We start from the raw sequence: 27671 nt of genomic DNA on the forward strand, positions 1-27671 counted from the left end.
ATAAAAGCTTTCCAATTACTTTTATATTCCTATACTGTACTTCACATGGAAATATAGAACTCAAGGTTCTCACCACCCCAAATTAGCTCTCTTGTATACTTTCTGAAATAAAAGAAGTACAGGTATTCAGTATCTGTCAGTCACGGCCACTTTAAAACAGTGTACCTATAACCAACTCGACAAAACTTTATGTTTCTAAATTTACGTATTACACTTATAAGCTCCTTTACATTTCTTTCGCTAGATGTACCTTTGTTTAAAACACCACCAGAGAAGGGTGTTGAAGAATGCTCCACAAAGAGTAACTCAAAGCCTTGTTATTCTTTATCAAAAAATCTGCCTGTCAATGCTTTTCGCAAGTCTTTTCAACGCCTTAAGAATGAATATAATACGTCGTATTTAAGATCGGGGGCAGACGTTGCATGGAAGTAAGAACATATAGTTGAATAAAGGGCGAGTGGATGCATGGCCAGATGCATCAATGAATAGATACATAGATCAATGTATCGATGGATGGAAGGAAGAATGAATGCAAAGATCAGTACTTACGATAGACGGGTGGGCTGATAAATGCTTAGGATTGATTCTGGGACAGATATATCTATGCATATAAAGGCGTATCGCTGCATGAATGGCACAGTGCTTGCTAGAGGCGAGTGCGCTCATAGATGCTTAAGATAAGCGGGTGAACAGATTTATGTATATAAGTAGGAATATATCCATCAATTAAAAGATGGTTGAATGGTGCAGTGCTTAGGATGCATGGATACTGCGCTTTAATTGGGCCGTGTCTGGGGATCGGCACTTATTTTCAGGCAGCCTCCAAACGACTCTCTACCAGGCTCTATTTTCGGGCCTCTCAAAGATAGTCAATTTGTTTTTTTATTGCACTGCAGTGACAGCATGCACATCGATGTACGCATGCTTATTTTGCTCACTACTGAGAACTGGAGACATCACGCTATGTTACCCATGTTGTAGAAGAAAGGGAAATCCTTTAAACAATGTTTTTTTTCTGAACCTACGATAATTGGAGAGGATTTTCTAAAGCACACAATGATACTTATCTTAATTTAGACCGCGCCCAACTTGCATAGCCCACACCCCTTTAAGAGCTTTGCCCCCCTTTTAGAGCACCCCCACTTTTTTCTCCCACTTAGAACCCTAACTACACCATAGTAACAAACAAACAGTGTAACCTTCCATTAAAATCTATAATGGCACCAAGTTTCATAATTTTCCATCAACACTATCAGCCTTCTACCACAGTACAAAAGTGTCAATCAGCACGAAGATGTCTTATCCACAGAAAGTTGTGTAATTTCTGTACCTGTCTGCTGGAACACGCATCACCAAAAAGTATTAAACCATGGGAATTTGCCAGAAAAACATATACCATACCATAAAGCGATTCATAAATGGGCACACTGCCACTGCACCACCCTCTTCCCCATCCTTCCTTAACTTTACAAAATTAAAGAAAGAGCCACACCAAACCTAGTAAACACACTATACCAATACAAGAACTTAATTTCAACAACCGTCTACCGGAACGCTCATGAGCAAAGCGTATTAAAACATACAGATTTGCGGGTAAAACATATACCATGCCATAGGGCACTTTATAAGTGCTCCCAGTGGTACTATGTAACGCCCTGAACGTCTCAGGATCGTTTAACAGACACGACAATGAGGACGCAACCACTTGTGAAGGGTTAGTTCTTTTAATGAAGGCAAATAAAATACAAAGAACAAACAAAAGTTATAGTCACTGGAATCCTCCAGGCTAAGTACGTTACCAGCCCACAGCACGGATGGTCCTAACCGTCCTCTGCATATACGCCGATCCCGGCGTATGCCAACAGAGGGCAGAAATGAAATGGCCGACAATGCCAATCGGTAGGCTGTGAGGGGCACGAAGAGTGTTGGGGAGAATCGAGGAGTCAGGGAAACACCCAGCCGGGGTCTCTACCTGAAGGGAGCAGCCGCTCAACCTCTTCCTCAGACTGCACCGGGACGCGGAGTCACCTCCTGGTGATGCGTCACCGATACCCCAATCACAAGCAAGAAGACTGAACCGAGAGCAGCCGCTCGATCGATCGATCCTGTGGACTTCCGAGTCTGTAACGCGGCAAACACCTCCTGGTGTGCGTTACAGCTGGCAGTCCCTGTGTCTCTGGTCGGGCTGGGAGTTACGACTCCAACCAGCAAAAGCGCCACTGCGCTTGGACTCAGCCGAGTCAAAAAGCGAAGCTCAATGGTTGACCGGTAGAGCTTCCGGGTCCTTCACAGGTGACGATGGGGCAAGACACGGCCCAGGGAGTAACGACTCGACCTACCTCCGTTCTTGCCTTACTGGAGCACCACTCCGGAACACTGCTCTTCACGAAGCAGGTACGTCGGTGTAAACACAATATCCGACAGCCTTGTACCTCCCGGTTCCTCCCTTTATAGGGCGTGTTTTCCTTGAGTTATGTAACAGCTCTCCTGTTTACATAAGGGCGTGTTTCCCTTGAGTTATGTAACAGCTCTCCTGTTTACATAAGGGCGTGTTTCCCTTGAGTTATGTAACAGCTCTCCTGTTTACATAACCTCTCAACCGCTAAGCATCCTGGGAGATGTAGTCCGTTTTCGCTGGTTACCGTTTTCCTCCCCTCGTATGACAGGAATTCTTGACATACTACATCACCTTCAGTAGCTCGACATGTGCACATTACTAAATTCTGTGATTTAATCAGAAACATACCCACCTCCCCCACACCCACCCCCGCCCTTCCTTAACCGTACGAAATCAAACAGAAACCCCCACCATTTCTACTAGCGCCACTATACCCATACACAGGCTTAATTTTAACAGGTGTGTGCCGGAACACTTATCAACAAAAAGTATTCAAACATGCAAATTTGCGGGAAAAACATAAACAATACCATAGCACGGTTAATAAATAGGCCCACTCAAACTACATTGCCTTTACTAACTACACATGCCCATGTTACAAATGTCCGTCATATAATCAGCAACATACGCACATCCCCCACCCCCACCCATACCCATGCTTAACCTTACGAAATCAAACAACGAGTCACTGCACTCCCGTTACCGCCACTATAGCCATAGATGGACTTAATGTCAACAGGTGTCTGCCGGAACGCTCATCAGCAAAAGCTATTACAACTTACAATTTTGCAACTCAAACATACACCATACCATAAGACGGTTTATAAATATTCACAGTACCACTACACTTCCTCAACACCCACCCTTGCTTAACTTTACGCAATAAAAGAAAGAGCCCATAGGGCGCGTTATAAGTGCTCCCAGTGGTACTAGATCACCTTTAGTAGCTCGACATCTGCACGTTACTACATTCTGTGTTTCAATCAGCAACATAACCACCTGCCCCACACCCACCCCCGCCCTTGCTTAACCGTACAAAATCAAACAGAAACCCCCACCATTCCCAGTAGCGCCACTATACCCATATACGACGTTATTTTTAACAGGTGTCTGCCGGAAAACGTATCGGCAAAAGTATTCAAACATGCAAATTGGCGGGTAAAACATAAACCATCCCATAGCACGGTTTATAAATGGGCTCAGTCGAACTACACCACCTTTACTAGCTAGACATCTATATGTTATGAAAGTCGTTTAAACACTCTGTAGAGTGTATAGCAGGGCATGGGTAGAGTAAACAAATTAATTCCCAAACTTTTGATATACAGTCCCTTTACTGTATCTATATTAAAGATATTAAATGGAATGAATAAATTGACGAGTGTCTCAAAAGGGATAGTGAAGCTCACCATCAGTAAAACACAAACCACTTCAACACCTACACATATCCACCACAGCGACACAGCCTGACAAATAGCATCACTTATAATCACATGTAGTTCTCTAATGTCAAAAAAGTCATACAGAAAATATACCGCACTTTTACTTTTTTTTTTATCTCTCACACATGTATAAAACATCTCTTCTAAAGAAGCACTCCCCAACTACTTCTATTCCATAAGAACAGACAACAATTAATACGTTTACTACCATATATTTTAGTATGTCTACCTTTTTATTATTCACTAGTCAGAAACTACAAAAACTATTCACTATACCCTAATGCAAACCAGAAACCATATTCATATTTATCTCAACTTAGGATCACATGATTCAAACTATGCGTACATATAAAAGGAACATATCACTTTTCCTATCTCCATCTCCTCTCCATGTAATCTCCAAACACTGTACACGGCCCCACTGTACAACAACCTACCTTGACTTACATTCAAACCTACCTCTCAGTGTCAAAAATAAGACCACAACCTGCCCACATAACATTTCTGCATTTTGTTTTATCGCTTTTAACTTAATAACACATACGTCTCCTACAATCACCACCCCACCCCACTATTTCCACAAAAAGTATCAGTTGCAAACGTGCGGCATTTTCTTTATCTCCCCAAATACATTACACACTCAAATTAACGCTGTACCTCATTTTCAAAACAATACAGTCCTATAAAGATGAGAAACTACACTTCTTCTCTGTGAAAAATTCCAAAACATATATAAAATACTTATATAACAACAGCTCAAATTTTATACATATTTCAAAACCAATATCAAACACCACACTTTGCTAACACTACATTACTTTGAAATAAAAAATACTTTCAAAATTTAAAACATCACCTCAAATACTTAATCAATACTATAAAACTCATAACACACCTTGTTCATTTATAACTCACCTTTGTAGTTGTTATCCAGATTTCAAATGACACACGCATGCATACAATTCTCTCTTTCTCACATAGTACATGTAAAGCTCCGACTTCATCAAGAATGAAACCAGGAATGGCACAAATTATCTGTCGCTCCACACATAAATACATGTAAAGAACAAATCAGAATACTTCATTCCTTCAACAACATTCCAAAACTTACCTCCATTGGTTAATTTTGAATTTTCCTTCCGAAAAGCTACTTATTATTCTGCGCCACATACAGGTCACAAGTTTAACCTATTTTATCACCACACTTTATGGAACCTTCTACGACACCTCCAAGCTTAAAAGTTGATCATTTTTTTTTTAACCTAACCATATACTTTTGCAACATTTTATCGAACATTCAACGGCACGTGCACGTTAAAAGTTCACAATAGGGGTCAGTAGTTCATCAGCTTTATTCCCAACACCAGCAGCACCTCAACTTACGCCCCCAGTGCCATCAGATCCGTAGGAGTCAGTGCTTTCCACTTTCCAAATACCAACTTCATTTCATACACACAAATTTATCTTCGCACTCCCTATATAACACCCCCTAAGCACCATACACAAGTTACAATGTTCGAAACAAAAGTTACTCCAAGTAGCTATAACTACATGCTGACACTACTTGCACAGATGTGGTACAGCAGCCAGAGCACATGATTTCACAGCATATGACACACAGTTTGGACTCACGCTTTCATCCCGAGTCCGGCAGCAACTCAGCTTAGCAGCATGAGACTCTACACACTCCCTCACATATTTTCCGTACCCCAGAACTTTCAGGTCAGTAGTTCATCCTAGTAGTTATAAACACATGCTGACACTACTTCCACAGCTGTACTGCAGCGGCCACGGCACATGACTTCACAGCATAAGACACACAATTTAGACTCACGCTCTAATCTCCGAGTCCTGCACCACCTCACCTTAGAGACATCACACACTAGCCAATACCTCACTTAATTTTCGTAGCCTAGAACTTTCACACCGGTAGGTATGATTAGTTCACTTCGCACCCCCTCTAAAGCACGCCCCAAACACCCTACAAAGGTTACAGTGCTCCTACCCTCCTCTTTCCCACATTTTTCACTTTTTTTCCCCCTTACTCGCCAACACTTCCTAGTTGCAAACGCTCGCAGCGCTCGCAGCCAATCAGCAGCAAGCTCGTGCTCGTAACGCCTCAGCCAATCAGATGGCAGAATTCCCAAATATCAACATCTATAAATTTCCAAAATTCTCGAAAACTACTGAACGGATTTACACCAAATAAACAAAGGTGTGCTTTCTAGAACAAGACACTACTCCCTGCCAAATGTGGGGTAATTCCGTTCACCCGTTCGGCCTGTAGCATTGTCTAAAGTTTCCTATGGAAATTAACATTCAAAAAACAAGTTTTGGGACCCCCCTTGTTTCTCGGCCCCCCCTTGAGGAATCACCCCCAAACGTTCAACACAGGAGCTGATGATCTCAACAAAGAATTAGTTTTGAAAATTTCTCAACGAATCATCAATCAGCACCAAAGTTGTTGCGAATAGAATGTTGCCATTTTCCTATAGGAACTAGGTCTTAAATATAACTACCTACTGGCGACCGGCAGTAGGTAATATATATATGTAAACCAAAGGCCCGAAAGCATTAGGAGGCACTCACAATTGATGAAACCTTGCAGTTTATTAAAAGGATGCCAGCAGTTACAGTCCGGTTTTCAAATCCATCGCCTAACGCGTTTCGAGGCTCCAGCCTCTTAGTCATAGGCAGCCCGGAATATACACAGGAAGCTCTTCATTAATTCATTACCTATATGCTTTTCACCCCCAGTGGGCCGTGCTCAGTGCGTTTATTTCTGTCTTGCATGTTGGGACTTGTGGTCCATTCAAAAGCAATTGTTCCCCTCCAGTGGGTCCCGTCATATTCCCAGTGTTACAGCATATTATTCACCCATCGTGGGCCTCCAGAAAGAATTGCTGGTAAAGTGAGTCCCATCTCCTGTGCTGCAAGCAGGCGTGGACATAGTTTCCACCAAGCAGCCTCGTTATTTAGTTTCCAGCGAATAAAGAAAGTAACTTCTGGAGTGCTGTAGTGGGTTGTTGCAAGAATAACCCGGATGGTGGTTTACTGTCAAGTGTGTCCTCAATGCTTTTGGGCGTTTGGTGAAGAATTGATGGACACGGCTGCCCTGCCATGGAGGACGGCACATCTCCGCAGTGAGGAGAGGCTGCGACTTGGAACTGTGTCCAGACCGGTAGTGCAGCACAGTAAGCGGCATTAGTCTGCCCGCTTCAGCACTCTGGACCCTACCAAGGGAGCAAAAATTGTCTTAATATATGCGAATGTTTCCATGGAACCTACTAAAGGTTTGATTTCTTTTTCTTTCAGGACTACAAGTCCCAGCATGCAGTGAAGGACTAACAAGCACAAAGCAAGACCCACTGGAGGTCGGCATGCCGGAAATGGATAAAAAAGACCCCTCCATGATTCATCTGTGACTGAAGCAGCCTATGAGTAAGAGGCGTTGGCCTTGAAACGCGTCAGGCGAATAAAGAAAGTAACTTCTGGAGTGCTGTAGTGGGTTGTTGCAAGAATAAACTGGATGGCTTTGCTTGGAGGAACTTGATGGGAAATGGGCTTTCTGGTGCGGGAGGTTCGGTACAGTGGTTGCTGCTGGAAAACTGTGAAACAGAGTGCTTCCTTTCATACGATGTGTGCAGGGTAATTTCTGTTTGCCTAGCTGAGGGGTGCTTTTTCGGTCACATCTGAACGTGAAAATGGCGGACGCACCCGATTGATCACAGCTCCTCCAGCCCAGTGGGACATCTGTCTCCTTCTCCGAGTGGCTGCTTCCTATGAGGAAATCCATCTGTATTCCTCTGCTCAATGTACCATTTGGTTGCTGATTGTAGCATTGTCCTCGGCGTTTGGTCCTGATATGCTGCCTTTACCTGCCTGACCCTAAAATGGTGGCCGCAATTTCTGCCATTCGAACCTCTTCTGCACTCATCTCGCTGTATATTTCTGACTCATGTGCAATACGGAGCACTAACAGACAGTGCTCCTTCATTAGTGTCCCTCCAATCTGTTGCAACTTCTCGATTGCTCACTTTGGCTGCATTTGTTGAGGTAGCTGAGTGCTCTGCAGCCAAGATGGCGCCCAACACTTGTTGAGACCGCACTCTACATACGGCAGTCTTTCCTACAGCAGCTGATGCACTATGTTAGCGGGATACCATGAAGCTAACCTAGCATTCCATCAAACCCCTGTGTCCTTACTGCCTTGTAGCTGCTCCTGAATTCGCAGTCATTGGCTGCCGCTACGCACCGCCCCTCTACATACATAACACCCCTCTGAGTGAGACGTTTCCACTACTTCCACAGCTGGGGAACCTTTTTCCTTTGGCATCTCCAGTGATCCCTCCCTACGTCCTCCGACCTGGGGGCAAGCTTGAAGACGAGGCGGACGATGCCTCCCAGTAACACCGGGACTGATGCTTTTCTTTGGACCTATGACGATGCCCTGACGGGCTGAAACTAAAACTGTTTGTACTTACCGCGGAGCCCGAGTACCCTTTGGCCCCTGCCCCGTGGAGGTGTCCTATGCAGCTATAGAGGAGTTTGGCTCTGGGTCTCCCCCTCGGCCATCACCTACCCAGCCGGATATCGGACATTGTTTTTCACAGCTCTTCACAGTTTTATCTGTCTCTTTCTTACTGCTTTGTTCCCCCTCGAGTACTTTCCCCCTTCAGGTCTTCTTGACTCTGTCTGCTTTCCTCTCCCCTGTTTACCATTTCCCCCACTACCTTCCACTCCTCATAAGACGTTTGTCTTGGATATGCTACTCGCTAATATCTTTTATTATTGTGTAAGATCAAGTTTTTTTCTCCTAAGCATATACTGGTAACTGCAACTGTAACTGATGTAACAATGTTCTGAAACTATGTCCATTATCATGTAAAGCGCTCTGATACCTCCGGGTCTAGCCAGCGCTATATAAAACTTTTCAAATAAATAAATAAAATTGATGCTCTTGTTGTGATTGGCCTAGTGTGTATAATTGGCTGTCTTGTTTCAAATGGCTTACGTTTTACTTTTGCTAGCTTGTGACATTTAAACTTCTTTTAGGATGTTGCATCAATGTGATTCATATTTGAGGTAGTGGAAGGATTTACGTATTGCTTTCCACTCATATTGACTTGAAAAATAAAATATAGTGTATAGAATAATATGAATATAATAAACTACAAAGTTTTGAACATGTATTCTTACATCAACAAGGTTTCGTCCTTTCAATTTGCCAGATGGTATTTCTTCATTAAGAATGTGAGTCAGTGCCTCTCATTTGTCCTTATTTTGAAAAGATGTGTATTTAGTTCCTTTTAAATTTCAGAAGGGAAGAAGCATTTCTAATCTGATATTCATTCAGACCCGAGTAGATGCTCTCTGCATTTCTTTGTTTCCAGTCTGGGGATAGATATCCTAGCTTCTGGGGTGGTGGACATCACCACTCAGGGCTGCTGCTGCTAAATAGAGTTTCATGATGTCACAATCTGAGGTCACCTTAGGACTGTAAAAGACCCCCAATCATTCCAGAGGCAGCTTTAGAACACTCCACTGACCTTTGCCACCCTGATTCTAATTTCAATAGGTGTGCTGCCAAGTGAACAGCACCTTGAGACCCTCACAGGTGAGTAGCAAATCCCTGTTTTAGGGTTTCCTCTGTGGAGACCTAGGAGCTCAACTTACCGGTTAATGGATAGTGCCAAAGCCTGACACGTGCCTCTCTAGCCAAAAGCACGAAACTGAAACCTGGGTCCTTCCTACAAATTGGAGATGAGTGGTAACTTGGGGTGGGCTGTCTCGCCTAGTCCCCATTCATTGGCCTACTTGTAGTATGTCGTGATTTTTGCTTTCTCTACACACTGGCACAATTTTTTTTTACATTAGTGTACTCGCTCCTCTGGAATGCTACTCGGTGCTAAAAGTGGATTTTCCATTTTGTCACGCGTTAGCTTGGAACCATTTTCCTCAAGAGTTTGAAACTATATAGTTAGGTGTTGTGATTTTTCTCACTGCAGTTGCGTTGTTTTCAGGGAAAAAACAACTGTAATACGATTTCTCAAATGCAGAAATCCTGCGAACTATGGTAGTATTGCACAGAAGAATTTCAGATAGTATATCAGGGAAAATATTTTCGACTTCACACAACCCTAATGGTAACCTCATATCTTTTAAGAATCTGTCGAACATAGTGTTCTAAATCTCACCAGAGCAGACAGAAAATTCACAAGAGGCAGAATGGAAAGTCACCATGTAAAATTGCATTTTATGGACGGTGTCTCCTCCCATACACCTACTTTCACAAAACATGCTTGGCTTGTGCCAGCAATATATTTTTAGATTACACAGTATTGGAAAGTCAGACTCTCATGCTATTGTGCCACCAGCCTTTTAGTCAGGTTTTGCAAACATTTCTCCTTGCTTTTGCCTAAAAGATTTTGTAGAGACACTGACACAGTTCTGCCTCCAGTGTCCCCAAGGCAAGTCTTTGCTGGCTCAGGCTCTCGCCGGGCCAAGAGCACAGGGGCTTCATCAGAGCAGGTAGCTAGGAAACCCTGGATGAGGTCTTTGGTGCCACAATGGCAGGCCTCAGTACATAGGATTAGTTCCAGGCGCTAGTCTTCACCCATACTGGGGCAGTCATGTGACCCTAGAAACGAGGGCAAGACACATAGGGGCAGATTTACAAGCCCCTTTCAACAACTTTACGCCGCCATTGCATCACTTCTGTGACGCAGCGGCATCGTAAACAATGCGCCACGTTGGGACATATTTACAATGTGACGTTGTAAAGCCCTGCGCTACACTATACCTGAGTCAGGTATAATGTATGCAGGGTGGGCGTTCCGACGCAAGAAAGCCTCGTAATAGTGACGCAGTGAAATCTACAAGATTTCACTGAGTCACTTTTACGACGCCACAGTGCCAAAACCTTGCGCCTTCTTGGAGCAGGCGTAAGGAGTGACACAGCATGATAGGAATAGGCCTTCCTGACCATTGCTGGAGTTGGGTCATGCTTGCGACACGACTCCAGCAATGCGCTGACTTTGTGCCAAAAGATGTGTCACGCATCTGTCTATCCATGCGCCATGGTGAGCTGCATTGTAAATGCAATGCATCCATGGTGGCGCAAGTTTTTTTTTTACCTGACGCTAATTAACTGGTGCATCTCTGCTAATATGCAGAGATGTGCCAGTTCTGTTCAGGGGTGCACATGGGGGATGCACATGGGGGGTACCTATGGTATCCCCAAGCATTTGCATGCACAAGGTGGCAGGCACCGCGTGGTGCCGGTCACGTTGTGCATTCAAATGCACAACATGCATTTTTTACCTTGCGACGGGTGCTGCTTGCAGCACCGCCTGCTGCAATGTAAAGAATGCAGGATGCGTCCGCCAGTGTGGCGGGCGCATCCTAATGCCACTGGCAGGACCGCCGCACCTTCGGCGGTCGGTCCCTGGCTCCCTTGTGATGGCGGGCGGACAATGTCTGCCTGCCATCGTAATGGGCCTCTATATTTGAGCTGTAAAATTTATTGAACACGTTAGGAGTTAATCCTTTTTGGAAGTTATTTTAAAGTTTGACCGTCTTTGTTTGAGTCTAGTTATCATCATCTTATGAAGGGCCCTTCCCTCAAACTATGATGCCTAGGACCTCCCAGAAGCACCAATGTCCTGGACATCTGGGGCCAGTGTACCTACTGGTATCTCTGCTCACTGCTCTACCAGTCTTTTAAGCTGTGGGTGCACAATGTACCAACCAGAGCGAGGCCACATGATAAGCTTCACTGTAGATCTTGTGGGAACGGGTGGGAGGCAGCCTCTGATATCTGCCCTGTCCCTGTACCCCCGTAATGGTATTTGTCAGGCCTTGATCCCTCTACTTCCAGATGCCACTCCTTTACCCTACTTCCCTCTCATGCTTCACTCCTTCGAATCCTACCATCAAACTTAGGTTGACTACCCCTCAAAAATTCCTCACAACGGACATAAATATTTGCAAAGTAAATCCCCCGAAACACCATATTCGCTATTTGGAAGGGAACGCCCCTTCCAAATAGCGAGTCTAAACACTTTTTTGCGAGTCGTAATTCATTAGCGACTCGCGACATTGTGTTGGTACATGGCCATAGCAATTTTAGCATTCGCAAAAGGGTCATTAACCCATATGCGCATGCTAAAACTTGGCTTACATCTGGCCCGTTTAAGTTTAGAAACCGGGATTATTGAGGCTTGCCCCTCCCCCCGCAGTCTGGAACTTTGAAATCAAAGTTTTAAATTCCTTGTGTCTCTGGGCTGATTCTACATTCATGTCCAAAAATATTTAAAAAAATCCAAATTCTCTGACTTAAAGGCTTCCTCCATTAATTTAAAAAGAAGTCGGCTGGTGCACCCAGGAAATATAACAGTTCCCGAATCCTCAGTTGTGCTTTAAAAAAAAATTCTTCCTTTATTTCATATTCATGTGTAAAATTCCCATTAAATGAACAACCAGCCAATGCGTTTCATTCAAACAAGCATTAGAACTTCATCAGGGCTGTGAACAGTATACAAAAACATATATAAGAAATCATACACTAACATGATTTGTACAAAAAACAATACAATGCTACTAAAAACAAACAGGTCACACAGTAAAAAGACTATAATAAACAATAATACACAACACAGTAATAGTCACAAAACATTAATTAAATGTGCAAATTCATGTTAGTGTATGTTTTTTTTGTAAATGTTTTTGTATACTATTCACAGCCCTGATGAAGTTCAAATGCTTCTTTGATCGAAATGTGTTGGCTGGATGTTCGTTTCATGGGAATTTTACACATGAATATAAAATAAAGGAAGACTATTTATTAAAAACACAACTGAGGATTTGTGGACTGTTATTTTCCGGGTGTACCATTCCATTTCTTTTTAAAACCAGTTTCTGCATTACAGTGGTATCAAACAACAGCGTGTAACGGAAGAAAAGTGCACCGGGCCCTAAATGGTTGCAACTTTATGGGAGGTGCTGTTAACAGGTCCGCCGTTGGTGTTTGAGTTGTCTGCTTTCTCCTTTAATGCCTTGGCCAAAATCCTTTCTTTAACTGTGAAATCGTCAAAGTTCATTAACATAGTACGGGGATTCTTGGTCTGACCACTGGTGTGGGCCGGGACACAGTGAGCTTGTGTAATTGTTAAATCATGGTCGAATTCTGGAGTTACATGGGACTGAATCAGCTTTTCTACCATTTTAATGAACCCGCCTGTATATTTAATATGCTCCAGAAATACCTGTGATCCGAAGGTTGGATTGTTTGAGGGTAGGGGTTGGAGTGGATTGTCCGAAAGTCATGGCACTGTGTCATGGTGCCAATATTCCCTGGGCGGATGGAATGCGTTGTATGCAGGGGTGGGTGGAAAGGCAGGCCACCCACACATTGGCATGGAGATGGTGGTGAATGAGGGGTTAGTGGAGTATGGGGTTGAGAGGGGCTTAGTATGCTGCATAAAAAGGGATCCAGAATGGTGAATCGAAGGAATATACACCAGTATAAATGATGAATCCAAGAATCGGAAGTGTCTTTGATGGAGTTGTCTGGTGGGCCAATGTTTGTGAAATGGGTTGGTTATAAAATGGATGGTAGGGTGATGGGCTCCATTTCTGGAAATGGTGGGCTAACTACGCCCGGGAAGGGTTGTTGGAAGTGTCATTGGGCAGGCTTTAATGGAGATATGAGATTACTCTGTAGGGTTTGGAACTCCATAATTTGGAGGAATATTATTTTGCCCAATATATGTCCAGATTAAATGTGAAATTTAGATCAGGAGGAATTTTGAATAACAATTTTATTTAGTTGATTCTCAAAGAATATGATATCGGAGGTGTGTTAAAATTAACAGTCACACAAAAAAGTTCATTATAAAAGCCTGAGTGCTTTAGAAAGTGGATGCACTTTTAATTTTGGCTTGTTGTCAGCACTTTCTATATATTTGCACTTTAGCTTATTGGTCACTTTAGGCACTTCAGACACTTTATGCACCTTTGATGTATCATGTTTACTGCCTGGGAATAGAAGGTGGGTGTGATGTCTAAGAGTACTTTGAAGGTAGTTTCTTTTAATGTTAATGGATTCAATAATAATAAGAATTTGCACGCAATAGAAGCCTGGGTTATAGCTGAGAACCCTTTGGTGGTTTTATTGCAGGAGACTCATATTCCATTTGGAAAGCTTTTTAGAGTTTTCCATGTTTAAAAGCTGGGCCGGTTATAAAGGTTTCTCATTTGCCCAGCCTGTACACTTTGACACTGCTATCTTTTTGGTCACAAGATTGGGTGCTGAAGTACTTAATTCCACCAGTGACAAATATGGTCTTTGGTGTTGGGTGAATTGCTTGGTGCTTTCTAGACAGCCAATGTTTGTGAGTCTGTATGTCCCAGGGTAGCATAATGCTGGGCCTTATGAGGAGCTTTTTTCAGTCGTTATTGAAAGTCCCAGTGGAGATTATTATGGCCTTGGATTTTAACTTTTTGCAGAACCCTAGAATAGATTCCTCAGTACAATAAAAAAAACCAGTTAATGCCTAAAGTTGTGAAGGTTTTGCAGAACTATCAAAAAACTCTTGCACTGATTGATCCCTGGAGAGAGGCCTTCCCAACAAAAATAAAATATACATGCCTATCAGGAAGATTGCATAGTTCTTCGTGCACTTGCACTTATTTCTTTTTACTCTCGAAAGCCCTGATTTTTAAGGGCCAACAGAAGCTCCCTAATAGCTTTTTGGATCATGCAATTCTTGCTCTGGAGATTTGATAGAGCAAGGCACTCCCCGAATTAGGAGATGGGTTTCTAATAAAATGTACTTAAGGGAGTAGGGATGGGTTCAGATCCGTAAAGAGGAGATAAAGGATTTTTTGATTAGGAATCATGAGTCCCCCCACTAAATGTAGTGTGGGATGCTTTAAAAGATTATGTAAAGGGGTTTGTGATAGCGAAGGATGTAGAAAACACTAGAAGTGCCAGAGAACAAAAGCAGACTTTAGAAAAGACCGTTCAGGATAGGCACAAGACATTTTTAAGACACTTGTCTATGTTAAATAGGAAAGAGCTGTATAAGACCAAACAGGCATTACACTTAGGGGCCGATTCCGATCCGAGTAGGAAAGCACTCCGACCGAGTCGGATCCGGAGTGTTTTCCGACCGAGCCGGACCCCTACAGTCCGACCGAGCGAGTACGATGCGCACGTATGCTGTCGGACTCGGTTCGGTCGGACTCCCATAGAAGTCAATGGAGCCGGTCGTACGACGCGTACATGGGCTGCCATTGACTGAATGGGTACGTCTCGAACAAGTGCGCCCCCTACAGTGGGTACGCGTCGGTGCCACCAGCACCATACATGCCTGTGTTGGGGAGACCCATAGGTCTCCCCCTGTGTCCGAGTCGTAGGGCTTCGGGTGTCAGGGCGTCCGACGCGGACCCCCAAAGTCCGACTCCGGGAGCTTTTGCGAGCCGGACACTCCGGCTCGCACATGCTGTCCGATGCGTGCATTGTACTGGCTCGGTTGTAAATCGCATCCATTGCACGCCACGGTTAGCTTCCGACCGGGACCTACGGAGCGGTTCGGACCCGGAAACGACTCGGTCGGTGAATTTCATGTAGCTCACATCGTACTTGCTCGCTCGTACAGCTGTACGAGTCGGCCGGAAAACACGCGTACGGCTCGTAGTTTTTACAGCCTAACCCGATTCGGTGCCCTTCCGACCGAGATCGGAATCGGCCCCTTAATGTATTTGTGTTATACTAAATGCTGTGCATTTAATCAAGCTTTTATGCAGACGGTTTACGAGGAGGGTGACTTCACTGGAAGATTTCTAGCCTGCCAGACACGAAATTAAGCTGCAAGTAACACGATCCATGCTTTCAAGTACCCAGTCTCTGGGGTAAGGTGTAATGAGCAGGAGGAATTGAGCGAATTTCTGTTCAAACATTATAGGCAGATCTATAGTCAGAATCAAGTGATCAATGAAGATGCTCTGGGTAATATTTTGGCATGGCTGAATATCCCTACTGTCTCTGAGGAGGATATGGAAAATATTGCCTGCTCTTCTTCCAAAGAGGAGCTGATTGAGGTGTTCAAAAGTCTCCCAAACTGTAAGGTATGTGGCCCTGATGGCTTCTCGGCTTGAATTCATAAATAATTTTTGGAAATATTATCAGGTTATCTTTCATTGGTAGCTACTGCAATGTTGGAGGATTGCCCCATACCGGCTTCATTTAGTATGGGAGCATGGTTAGTTTTCTAAAAAAAGGAAAGGCTGGTGAAGACACAAATTCTTATTGTCCGATCATATTGTTGAATTCAGATTATAAAAGAATTATGACACTATTGGGTAATAGATTTACTGCAATAGTGGCAAAATTGATTCATCAGGGCCAGAATGGCCCTGTCACCGGACAACGGATACAAATACGCATTATTTAACTGAGGCGCTGGTCTATTTTTCAGTCAATAATGCTCCTGTCATAGTTCTCCTATTGGATGCAGAAAAGGTTTTCGATCTAATAGTCTGACAAACGCTCTTTTGTATTTATGCTAAGTTTGGGGTACCCTCCCAGATCATGAGGTTGATATATAAGATGTATAAGAATGCTGAAACCAGGATCATAGTTAATGCAACCGAGGTTGGTAGACTGCAAGTTTGCCGTGGTATCTGTCATGGATGTCCCCTATCACTGGTTCTGTTTGCTTTTTTTATTGTGCAACTGGCGATTGCGATTTGGGAGAACATAGGGCCCGATTCACAGAACTAACTTAAGACAAAATCCCAAACTTACTACCATTTTGGTATTCACAGAAGACACTTACTCATTTTGTGAATACCAAAATGAGTAAGTTACTCAAAATGAGTAAGTTACTCGTGGTATTCACAGAAGGCACTTACTCATCAATGAGTAAGGGCCATATGTAGGTACAACGTGTTTTGCGATTCTCTAATTGCAATTTTTAGGGAATCGCAATTAGAGAATTGCAAAACGGAATGTAGGTAGGATTAGCAAAATATTTTGCGATTCCCACCTATTCCTTATTTGCGAATCCCAAATTGAGATTCACAAATAAGGAATACCTTGCCATTCATTCCTATGGGCTAGAAGGCCCATAGGAATGAATAGGAAGACATTCTCAATTTGCGATTCTCAATTAGAGAATCGCAAATTGAGAATGCAATTTCAAGGTTGCAAGGGTGTCAATAGGACACGCTTTTGCACCCCTGAAATAAACATGTGTGCACATGTGGCGCACATACATGCGCTAAGGGCATGCCTGTGCGCCACATGGCACTTTGAAAAATGCAAAAAAGTGCATTTTTCAAGGAAATCGCAAATTACCACCAACCTGAGGTTGGTGGTAATATGCGATTCCTTAAGCCAAAATTGCACAACTTGGGTGCTTCCTACATTGCATTTAAGGAATCGCAATTTGGGATTCCTTAAATGCATTAGCAAAATAAGGAATCGCAAATTTTGCGATTCCTTATTTTGCGTGTGGGTTTTTGTGTGCTACATAGCACACTGCCCAAATTGCGATCACAAACGCCGAAATTCGGCGAATTTCAGCATTTGCGATCGCAATTTGCCTTCCTACATATGCCCTAAGTGCCTTCTGTGAATACCAAAATGAGTAACTGACTTCTGTGAATACCAAAATGGTAGTAAGTTTAGGATTTTGTCTTAAATTAGTTCTGTGAATCGGGCCCACCGATATTCACCCTCCCATTGCACAGATGGGGAAGATAAAATTATATGCCGATGATATAATACTGCTTCTGGATGCTAATAGGTGCTCGCAGGAGAAAGCCTTTGTGATTTTGTCGATATATCGGGAGCTCGGGGGCTGTAAAATTAGCAGAAAGAAAACTGAAATTATTCTCTGCTGCTGTAATTTGGATAGACTACTTCCAGATATAGTTTCCTGTGTAAATGATCAGCCCAAGAGATATTTAGGCATTAGATACTCTTCGAAGTTTGAGGATTTATATTATCTTAATTTGGCCCCTTTAATTTTAAAAGTAAAAGCTATGTTTGCACAGTGGAACTTGCTTCTCACTATTTTAGAGAGTTTTGCCTTGATTAAAAGGACAGTTCTTCCATTGTTTAGTTTTCTTTTTTCCACGAGCCCATGTGTTTTAACAACATAATTATTTAAGAAAGTGGAGTCTATGTTTACACCATTTATCTGCCAAATTAAAACTGCTAGATTAGCACTGGGGACATATATGAAGAATTGGAGGAAGGTGGTTTGGAACTCCCTAATTTGGAGGAATATTATTTTGCATATTTTGCACAATATATGTCCAGATTAAATGTGAAATTTAGATCAGGAGGAATTTTGAAGAACAATTTTATTCAGTTGATTCTCAAAGAATATGATATCGGAGATGTGTTAAAATTAACAAAAAAAAGGTTCACTATAAAAGCCTGAGTTGCTTTTTTGGGAAACATAAGGATCGCTATACTCTATAATCCCCCAAATTAATGAGGTTACAGCCTAGACAGAATTATTAGGGGATGCCGGTGCTATGCTGGATCCTGACAAAGTGTATAAGTGGGAGAGTGTTGGGTTCAGTAAGGTAGCAGACTTTTTGATCAAAGAAAGTTGGAAGAGTCTGTTGGAAATTCAAGAATCAGTTCAAGGTAATTGTTTGCTCCTTGGCCCCGATAGAATATTGGCTAGTATATTTATATTTAGTAATTTAGAGAGTGGGCAGATCTGGGGCAGTCCAAAAATTGTAGCAGTGATTTTGGATGCTCCTGACTGTAAGCGGCCTGGAGAATGGAAAAGATTGCTTGCTTAAAGAAAGGGTCCCAATCTCTGGTTTAAAGGTAATTAATAAATGGGAGCAGTACGAAGGGCTGGGATTAAATAAAAAGATGAGGGATGAAATGAATATATTACATTTTAAGGTCATGAGAGGAGCTAATTGGCAGAGAATGCTATTTTACACGAAGTAGCTACCCCATAGAACCCTGCAATTTTTTACCCAGGTTAATCCCAGGTGGTCAAGCCACTGTTTTCGATGTAATTCAGGGGCTGTTGCAATTTAGTCTCATGTAATTGGGCAGTATATTTCCATTCAAGAATTTTGGAAAGAGGCTTTCAGATTCTTGTTGAGGGCCTGGCAGACAAAGTTAACTCTAGTATATGGTGGATAGTTTTGTGGTATGATCCGGACACTTCGTTAGCTCCCAGATTAAAAAAGCTGTTGTATGTTGCAATGGCAGTGGCTAGATCCTTATTGCTTCCAAGGTAGCGAACACAGTTGATCCCCACAATAGAGGAATGGGTGGTGAAAATGAATCAATTACAGGAGCGGCCCGTGCAGGTAAGAGTTGTAGGGCGGTGGGACCGGGTTGGGGGGAAGGATTCAACAGACGACCACGAGGGAAAATTAAATAAATAATACATTTTCCCTCGTCATCGTCTGTCGAACCCCCCCCCCCACCCCCACCCAGCCCCACCGCTCTTACCTGCACAGGATGTGGCTGATCAATTGAGAAAGTTGGTCCGTGGTTGCATCCTCTTCGCTGCAGGGGGACTAGGAAATTTGATAAACTGTGGGGACAGTTTATGGTCGAAACCTCTGGGTAGAACAAAGAGGTTGATTGTTTTTTATGATAGCTCTGTTTTAATTTGTTCTTTGTATTAAAAAATGTGTAGCCTCAAGGCTGACTTGTTGATGGATTTATAGTGTTATTAAATGTGATCTGTACATATATTTACGTGCTTGTGTGTGTGTATGACGATTTTAAGCCTAGGTTGACTACCCATAATGCACCATCACTTGTTCCGTGTGATTTAGGTGTTCTGGGAAAAAAAATCAATTTACAAGGTTACTCCTGTACTCCCTTTATTTTATCCCCTTCTAAGTTTGCACTTCGGCTCTTTTCTTTCCATCACTTCTGTCCCCACTTAACACTTTGAAGTAACTTTTGGGTAGGCACAAACAACTGTACAAGAAACCAACTTAGCTTAGAACAGCATAAAACAATGAAACTGATTTATGAAAGCCAGCGAGTCGCACTAAACCCCTCCATCCATCCCTAGGCCACCTGGATCCGCTTGAGGGTGGCACATCCTGGCAGGATTCAGTGCTCACTGAACGAGGTACTAACTTGAGACGGTCCTCTCCTGAGGGGAGGAGGCGGATGCTCTTGAAGACTGGGCCAGTCACCATTGGCACTTGGAACTGCGGTAGAGAGTCCTGCCAGAACTCTACACAAGGGTTGAATAGAGTCATTGTTCCTTTCACAAAAACATTTGTAATGCATTTTTAATAGGATTTGGAGAGCATTCTCGGCAGCTGACTAACTTATGCTGTGTCCGACGGAACTGGGAGAGGTTTATTCTTCTCACATGCAGCCAGTGGGGAAGGGAGTTTGGGGGTACAAGGAAAAGGGGCAGGATACAGAATGGTGAAAAAGAGTGGAGGAGAGGAAGAGATGCAGAGATCCAACAAGGGGCAGAGGGGAATGACTTGTAAGGGGAAAAAAAGAAGAGAGGATGAGTGACTGAGAGAATTGGAGCGATAAATAGACAAATGAGGGAGAGGAGGGAAGCAAGCAAGGTTGGAGATGGAGAGAATGAGTTGAAAAAGCAGAAGAGACCGGGACTGGGAAGCAGAAAGAAAACTATTGGTGAACTGATAATAATTGGAAGAATGGGATAAGAACTGAGAAAGGAGTATAGGGAAATATGTTAGTTGATGAGAGAAATTCAACTCAAATCAATCTTTTTTTTCCAAATTACTTTCCAGCACTAAACTTGTTTAGCGCTGGAAATAATGGGAAAGTAACAAAGTATTACTTTGTGTCATGGGGTTGTACAAAGGGTTGAGCATGGGCGTTCCCATGCAACCACCCAAAGCTTCTCACGCTAAATCCAATTTACTCAGTAAAGTAGATTAGGTTTATTGTGAGAAAACTGTGCCCTTTTTAAGTAGGCACAAGCAAGGAGAAATGCTTTAATTTCTCCTTCATTTTTCAGCACTGCATGTCTGTTGCACTGTACAGCACACATGCAAAGTGGGAAAAGGTTTGAAGTGAGTCTCAGCATAGTATTTTGTACTGTAAGGGTACCCTTCCAATACAAAACCTACGGCGGACTCACTGAGACACCCTTGCACCATGGCGCAAAGGTGTCTAGATGGGGCACAACAGCTGATTTCAGCGCCAGCGCTAGTGAGAGTGGAGAAGAGCGCCTTATTTTAGTAAATAGGGCACCCTCCTCCTCTCTCTTTTAAACGTAGCGCACCGCAGCATTTGCGGATGCTGCAGTGCGCTATGTCAAAAGTTAAAAAATCTCACCCAAAATCTCCATTGAAGGTCACAGCCGTTAGGTGAATAGTAAGTGAGCTTCCACACTGAACAAGACAAGAATCTCTGCAGGCAAATAGGTGTAAGTAAGATCAAGGTTAGGTCTCCTTTAGGCATTTGTAACAAACCAGCTGAACAATCACGAAGTTAAAGAAATAAAAAACTTAAAGGCCTCTTCCGAATGCCAGGAAATGTGAACCATGTATTAAAAGCAATAAACTACACAAAAAAAGAGAATGTCACACAAGCTGTCCAGAAAACTATCCCCAGACTCCCTATATAAAATAGGAACGGGACAAGGGAGTAAATAGTGTCATCAATGTGAATGAAAGTTGAATCAAATCTCCAGAAACCACAGAGCCTCCAGTCTTACGAGGGCAAGGGCAGGAGCGAGCTACCTCATGAAGCTTAGATTAGTAGTTAGAGCCGGTGGTGGAGTTATATTTTGGGGATGATTTAATACAGAATGATGCAGTGCGATGCCACAAGCCATTATGCGTTGCCGAGCTACTTCATTTTAAAACAACAGCGATGTGTCACATTAGCAACCATACAACACATTTGCCTGCTTTCCCCTGCGCTGGCGCACAATTGGCTGCCATGCGCCAGCGCAGGCACCGTTGCATCATGTTGCAAGGATGCCCGCATTGCGGGGTTGATTGTTTTTGTGCAGGAAGGGACACCTTCCTGCAACAAAACAATAATTGATGGCATTTTCCTCTTTTCATGCATGCTGCAGAATGCAGCACGCGTGGAAAGAGGAAAAAACGAGGAGAAACAATAGAATTTCTTCTCGTTGCGCCTCTCCTATAACTCCCCTGGGGAGGCGTAGGATTTCGATGCATTCCCAGATTTCCAAAATGCTGTAAGTCTAGGAATGTGTCAGCGACTCCATCACCGACGTCGTCAGTACGCACGCCCTTGCCTCCACAGACTACATCCTCCTCAGAGACCTGAACTTCCACCTCGAGAACTCCAACAACAGCAACTCAACCACCCTGCTCGCCAACCTCGCCAAACTCGGACTCAAACAACTTGTTACGACACTCACCCACTCCGCCAGACACACGTTCGATCCCATCTTTTCCGCTAGCAACCACGTCACCTTCAGCCACACCACCGAACTCCACTGGACCGACCACCGCTGCATCCACTTCTCCTTTGAACAACACACCACGCACAACCACCCATAACGAATCCCCCACCGCAGCTGGGGCAAGGTCATCGAAGACCAGCTATTCACCACCCTTGCCCGAGACCCACCACTTGACCCAACCGACACCGACACAGCAGCCCGCAACCTCAGGCAATGGATTGACGACTGCACCAACACTCTCTTCCCGGTCAAGAAACCCTCAAACAGACACACCGACAGAAGGGCCAGCTGGTTCACCATCGACCTCCAGGCATCCAAGCAGACCTGCCAAAGACTCAAGAAGCAGTGGCGCCATGAATAGACACCGGACAACCACGCAGCCCTCAAGAACGCCAGCCGCAAGCACCACCAACTCATTCAAGCCACCAAAAGGACCTCCTTAAAGGAACGCATCAACAACAACGCGCACAACAGCAAAGAGCTCTTCAACATCGTGAAGGAACTCTCCAACCCCAGCTCCAGCTCTAACAACATCCCGCCATCAAAAGACCTCTGTGACTCCCTAGCCTACTTCTTTAACCGCAAGATCACAGACATCCACGACAGCTTCAACACCCAGACCCCCCAACAGCCACCGACACCTCTAACTCACCGCCCCTCAGCCACACAGGCCTCCTGCTCTCCTGGAACCACATCAACGATGACGACACCATCAAAATCATGAACACCATCCGCTCCGGCTCACCATCCGACCCCTGCCCTCACCACATCTTCAACAAAAGCGAGCTCCATCATTGCACCCCAACTCTGGAAGATCCTCAACAGCTCCTCCGAGACCGCCACCTTCCCAGAGAGCTGGAAACACGCCGAGATCAAAACCCTACTCAAGAAACCCAAGGCAGACCCAAAGGACCTCAAGCACTTCCAGCCCATCTCCCTGCTCCCATTCCCGGAGAAAGTCATCGAGATGATTGTCAACAGGCAACTGACCCACTTCCTCGAGGAGAACAACACCCTGGACTTGTCTCAATCCGGATTTCGCAGCAACCACAGCACCGAAACAGTCCTCATCGCCGCCATCGACAACATCAGGACCCTGCTGGACAATGATGAAACCGCGGCCCTCATCCTCCTGGATCTCTCGTCTGCCTTCGACACTGTCAGCCACCACACCATTCGCACATGCCTCCACAACGCAGGAATCCATGACAAAACCCTGGACTGGATCACCTCCTTCCTCACCGGTAGAACCCAGAGAGTCCACCTCACTCCATTATGATCCGAAGCCATCAAGATCACCAGCGGTGTACCCCAAGGATCATCCCTCTGCCCGACCCTTTCTAATGTCTACATGGCACCGCTCGTCAATATCGTCCGATCGCAAGACCTCAACATCGTCTCATATGCCGACGACACCCAGCTGATCCTCTCCCTCACCAAGGACCCCACCACCACCAAAACCAACCTCCACGAAGGAATGAAGGGCGTCGCCGAATGGATGAAGAGCAGTCGCCTGAAACTGAACTCAGACAAGACGGAGGTCATCATCCTCGGCTCCACCCCCTTCGCCTGGGACGACTCCTGGTGGCCGGCCGTGCTGGGAGTTGCACCAAAACCAACCGACCGCACGCAACCTGGAGTTCATCCTGAACTCTTCACTATCAATGACCCAGCAAGTCAACGCCATCTCCTCCTCCTGCTTCAACACCCTCCGCATGCTTCGCAAGATCTACAGATGGATCCCCACCGGAACAGAAGGACGGTCCCCCAGGCCCTCGTCAGCAGCAGGCTGGACTACGGCAATACCCTCAACACAGGAACCACGGCCAAACTCCAGAAAAGGCTTCAACGCATACAGAATGCCTCCGCATGCCTCATCCTCAACATCCCCCACCACAAGCCACATCACTGCCCACCTCAGAGACCTGCACTGGCTCCCCGTCAACAAGAGGATCACGTTCAAGCTCCTCACCTGCGCTCACAAAGCACTCCACAATGCCAGACCAGCATACCTCAACAAATGACTCACCTTCTACACCCCGAACTGCCAGCTTCGCTCTGCTGACCTCGCCTTCGCCACCGTTCCACGCATCCACCGAACGACCATCATCGTCCCAGGTCTCCCACACTGCTTTTGGTGACATTGATGCGTGAGCTCACCACAGCACACAACTCCTTCAGAAATGCTCCATGATGCAGAGGGTAGAGGCCATCCGGAAGCGACAAATGGAGAAGTGGAATGCTACAGCCTCGTTTTCGCCCAGAAATCAGCATCACTGACATGATGATGAGGACAACCCCCAATCCATAGACTCAGTCGCCAACAAAGTTCAACCAGAAAGTTTCCATGGCTGTCGGGGAACAGACTTAGTGGCTCTGGAGTGGAAGGGGAATGCAGTCTGCGATGAGGCCAGTACAATGATATAGAAGCAGCCATAAATAAATCAAGACTGAGTTCCCAATGTGTGACCTACTAGACCGCAGTGTAGGCCCAAGGCAGTGGTCAGCAGGGGCCCACAGCCACGTGTTGTTGGCTCGCGAGGCACAGAGTTAGTGACACCAGTGCAGTTGTTGGCAGTGTTCGATCACCTCAGTAACGAGGATCCTTTTTTCCTCCAGGCTGAACCACGTCTTCCTCTTACTCCCCTCCATGCGTTCAATGCTATGAACTATGCCACACACAAATCAAGATTCCAACTGTGTGATCTGCTCGACCACAGGGTAGGCTGATGGCAGTAGTCAGCAAGGGACCACAGACAGGTGTCGTGTGAATGCTATGCGCAGAGATGGTGGCACCACATCGAAGGGAGTATAGTGACATACAATCAGCCATGAATATGTACTCTGCCTCTGTGTCATCAAGACTCAGTTCCAAATGTGTGACCTACTTGTCCACTGTGTATGCCGGTGGAGTATGTCAATGAGAAAGGAGGACTGTGGCCTTGCTCGAGGAGGCCGTGATGATCTGAGCCGGCTGCCAAGGTCGCAAGCCTCTGGCTTGGAGGTTGCATCGGCAAGTGGTGGGCCCTCCTTGACACACGCCGGTGTCGGGAGGTGAGCAGTGAGGCCTGGCTCCGCAGGGGCGGGCAAGACGGGTTCGGTGACTGGAGGCGGAGTCTGGGGTCCGAAGCTGTCATTTATATCTGCGATCTTGCGGTGGAAGAACGTGGCGAGGGAGTTGCAGAGGTCTTGTGTCGGTATGAGGTCGTTGTTGCTGGCGCTGGGGTTGGAGAGCTCTTTGACGATACTGAAGAGTTCCTTGCTGTTGTGGGTGTTGCTGTCTAGCCGTTTTTTGAAAGATGACCTTTTGGTGGTGCGGATCAGCTGGTGGTGTTTGCGCGTGGCAGTCTTGAGGGCTGTCATGTTTTCTGTTGTCCGTTCGTGACGCCAGGTTTTTTCGAGGGTTCGGCAGGATTTCTTTGAATCTTTGAGGGCGTCTGTGAACCATGAGGTTTTCCTGTAGCCGGTCTTGCTTGGGGGGTTCTTCAGTGGGGCGAGGTCGTCTGTGCAGTTGGTGATCCACTGTGCGAGGTTGTGGGCTGCTTCGTCGGTGTCAGCGGTGTCGGCTGGCGGGTTCTGGCTTAGCGATGAGAGGAGCTGGTCTGTGGTGATTTTGCTCCAGCATCTGCGGGGGATCTGTTGCGTGCAGTGGTGGGATGGATTCTTATTGAAGGTGAAGTGGATGCATCTGTGGTCAGTCCAGTGTAGTACGGTGGAGTGGCTGAAGGAGACGTGGTTGCTGGCAGAGAAGATGGGGTCGAGCGTGTGGCCAGCGAGGTGGGTGGGGGTGTTCACCAGTTGTTTGAGTCCGAAGTTGTCGAAGTTGTCGAGCAGGGTGAAGGTGTTGTTGTCGCTGTTTTTCTCCAAGTGGAAGTTCAGGTCCCCTAGGAGGATGTATTCTGGTGAGGCTAGGGCGTGCGGGCTGATGAAGACGACGATGGTTTCGCTGAATTGTGTGCGCAGGCCCGGGGGGTCTGTAGATGAGTGTTCCTCTAAGGGTGGTCTTGGGGTCGGTGTGAATCTGGAAGTGTAGGTGTTCGGCGGCGGAGAGTGTGTCTTCGATGTAGGTCATGATGTTGATGGTGTTCCTGTAGACGATGGCGATTCCTCCTCCGGTTTGGTTGACGCAGTCCTTCCGGGTGATTTTGTATCCGTCCGGGATGGCTAATGCGATGTCGGGGGCCAAGGAAGCATTCATCCAGGTTTCCGTGAGGAAGGCGACGTCTGGAGCTGTTGTGTCGAGGAGGTCCCAGAGTTTGACGGCATGTTTGTGAACGGAGCGGGTGTTGAGGAGGATACACTTGAGGTGGTTGTTGTTGTTGTTGCTGCTTTGTTTGGTGGGCGGGGGGCAGGTTCGAAGGCAGGTGAATTTGCAGGCTTGGCAGGTGAAGGGTCCGTGGGTTTGCTTCGGGGTGGCTTGGTAGCAGGCGGGTGGTCATCCGGTGTTGAGTGGGTTGAGGGCGGCGGTGTCGTATCTCAGTCGGGTACTCTGGGTGCGACGGGGTCCAGGGGTTCTGGCGCTGGGCGTGGTCCAGGCGCAGACAGGCGCAGTCAGGCTTGCTTTAGGCACGCCTTCGACGCGCCAGCGGCGCGGTCGCTGCACGCGTCCGCTGCGCGGTCGCTGCGCGGCCTCCATATGAGGGGCTGTGGGAGGGAGGAGCAACTGGGAGGCGGGAGCTGGGTGGCGAATGGGACAGCAGGGGGCGGGGCTGCAGCGGCGGGAAAGGTGGCACGGAGGGAAAACGGGGGAGGGGGCAGAGAGGCACACCAATGGGAGACAAAGCGGAAACAGGGGGCACAGGAATGCAAAAACGGGGGAGAGGGGGCACAAGGGCACAGAGAACGGAGGCAGACAACTGTGAGCAGGGGGCACAGAAATGCAAAAACGGGGGAGAGGGGGCACAAGGGCACAGAAAAACGAAGGCAGACAACTGTGAGCAGGGGGCACAGAAATGCAAAACGGGGGAGAGGGGGCACAAGGGCACAGAGAACGAGGGCAGACAACTGTGAGCAGGGGGCACAGAAGGACGTACTCAGGCAGCATGCAGCGGCGACAGCACTAGTGGGGCAGCGTCACAGGAGGACCGTGTGGCGGCTGGGGGGGCGACCTACCTGCTGGCAGGGTCAAAGGTCGCTCCCTTCAGTGCTGCGCGGCCTCCATATGAGGGGCTGTGGGAGGGAGGAGCAGCTGGGAGGCGGGAGCGGGGTGGCGAATGGGACAGCGGGGGGCGGGGCCGCAGGGACGTAGTGGCAGGAAAGGTGGCACGGAGGGAAAACGGGGGAGGTGGGCAGAGAGGCACAGCAATGGGAGACAAAGCGGAAACAGGGGGCACAGAAATGCAAAAACGAGGGAGAGGGGGCACAAGGGCACAGAGAACGAAGGCAGAC

This window comes from Triturus cristatus, chromosome 7 (assembly GCF_964204655.1).
Source record: "Triturus cristatus chromosome 7, aTriCri1.1, whole genome shotgun sequence".
Taxonomy (NCBI): Eukaryota; Metazoa; Chordata; class Amphibia; order Caudata; family Salamandridae; genus Triturus; species Triturus cristatus.